Genomic DNA, 2,262 nt, shown 5'->3' with positions numbered 1-2,262 from the left:
GTTACAGTGATTATTGATAATGGCTGGTCTACCCAGTCCTCCCTGGCTCACTAGCAGCTAGCTAAGGTGATTATTGATAATGGCTGGTCTACCCAGTCCTCCCTGGCTCACTAGCAGCTAGCTAAGGTGATTATTGATAATGGCTGGTCTACCCAGTCCTCCCTGGCTCACTAGCAGCTAGTTACAGTGATTATTGATAATGGCTGGTCTACCCAGTCCTCCCTGGCTCACTAGCAGCTAGTTACAGTGATTATTGATAATGGCTGGTCTACCCAGTCCTCCCTGGCTCACTAGCAGCTAGCTAAGGTGATTATTGATAATGGCTGGTCTACCCAGTCCTCCCTGGCTCACTAGCAGCTAGCTAAGGTGATTATTGATAATGGCTGGTCTACCCAGTCCTCCCTGGCTCACTAGCAGCTAGCTAAGGTGATTATTGATAATGGCTGGTCTACCCAGTCCTCCCTGGCTCACTAGCAGCTAGCTACAGTGATTATTGATAATGGCTGGTCTACCCAGTCCACTCTGACCTATGCTAATGGTCTTAAGTCAATAAGTCCAGTCCACTCTACCAAGAGTAAACCATCCGTACTATTCACTAAAAGTGTCCATCCGTTAGATGGATTTGAGAATGTCAACTGAATTTCAAAGCCTTTGTGTTTTTCTGGATGTTCTGTGGTAACGTCTCTATTGGTTTATTGATGGGAGGAAGAAGACTGAATTCAACACAGTACTGGGACTGAACACTACAGGTGAATAACACTGATCACTGACGATATGAAAACTGATGTCAGGTAGAATGGACTATTCTGTATGGTTTGAGGAAAGCTAAGCTGCCTCTCCACTCCTGCAGAGCCCATCTCCGATCCTGCCCCTGAACTGCAGTGGGAATGCCCCCCTCCTGTCAATGAGTGGTTTGATTTCAGTAAGAACCAATTAATCATTTTTATTTCTTTAGGAAATTAGTTTATTAGTTTAGAGTAAATGTAGCCACGGTGTGCTAGGTTTTCTGCCTTCACTGGGTGGTTTAGATGATATGTAACATGGAACATTGTGTCTGCTCTGTTTCCAGACGGTATTGCAGCAGCAGTCCAAGACTGAACGACCCTACAAACTATGAGGGAATCCCCGGTGGTATAGCCCCCCCCCCCCACCCCAGGACCCTGCACCCAACCACCGCTCTGCAGCAGAGGTAACTCTGGGTCTTCCTTTCCTGTGTTGGTCCTCATGAGAGCCAGTTTCATCATAGCGCTTGATGGTTTTTGTGACTGCACTTGAAGAAACTTTCAAAGTTCTTAAAAATATTCCGGATTGACTGACCTTCATGTCTTAAAGTAATGATGGACTGTCATTTCTCTTTGCTTTTCTTGCCATAATATGGACTTGGTCTTTTACCGAATAGGGCTTTCTTCTGTATACCACCCCTACCTTGTCACAACCCAACTGATTGGCTCAAACGCATTAAGAAGGAAAGAAATTCCACAAATTAACTTTTAAGAAGGCACACCTGTTAATTGAAATGCATTCCAGGTGACTACCTCATGAAGCTAGTTGAGAGAATGCCAGGAGTGTGCATAGCTGTCATCAAGGCAAAGGGTGGCTACTTTGAAGAATCTCAAATATAAAATATATTTTGATTTGTTTAACACTTTCTTTTGGTTACTACATGATTCCATATGTGTTATTTTATAGTTTTGATGTCTTCACTATTATTCTACAATGTAGAAAATAGTAAAAATAAAGAAAAACCCTTGAATGAGTAGGTGTGTCCAAACTTTTCACTGGTACTGTATATCAACGTGGGATATTTGTAACACTTTTCTGGGATGCTTGATTGTTTTTCTTGCTTTACTGAGAACCTTAGCAGAGGTTGACATGCCCAGGTTATTTATGTTAGTGCAGGGTGAGCTGCACACAGTGGACTTCCTCCTCGGGCACACCGCCTCAGTGCTAACAGTATAAATCTGGTTCATAGGCACATGGTTGCTGCATCCAATAGCTGTAGGATCAGCAGAGGCATTCAGGGCAGTTAGAGGGACATACATTAGGTTACTTACATTGTGTCTTCCAACGCCCCTGGGATAACGTACATTTGCTTAAGCATTATGACAACTAATTGACTCAAAGATAGGGATTAAATGAGCTGGGCTTGGGTCATTGATAAGTCATTGTCTCAACTCAGCCTTATAATGCTGTGAAAGGATCCAGGAACCCAAATGATTTGGGTGGATCCCATCCTCCTTATAATACGAGCTTTGTTTCCAG

General features: G+C 43.5%; 1 long non-coding RNA gene across 1 annotated transcript; it reads left to right on the top strand.

Moving 5' to 3' along the window:
• The first annotated feature begins 630 nt into the window (after positions 1–630).
• On the top strand, positions 631–1,144 carry LOC121555496. The gene is made up of 3 exons (XR_005997926.1): positions 631–749; positions 851–922; positions 1,070–1,144. It is a non-coding gene; the product is annotated as an uncharacterized LOC121555496 (long non-coding RNA).
• Positions 1,145–2,262: the final 1,118 nt, after the last annotated feature.

The sequence above is a fragment of the Coregonus clupeaformis genome, unplaced genomic scaffold (assembly GCF_020615455.1).
Source record: "Coregonus clupeaformis isolate EN_2021a unplaced genomic scaffold, ASM2061545v1 scaf0085, whole genome shotgun sequence".
NCBI classification, from domain to species: domain Eukaryota; kingdom Metazoa; phylum Chordata; class Actinopteri; order Salmoniformes; family Salmonidae; genus Coregonus; species Coregonus clupeaformis.
Note: the sequence above shows the minus strand (reverse complement) of the source record. Positions and strands in the feature narration are given on the sequence as shown.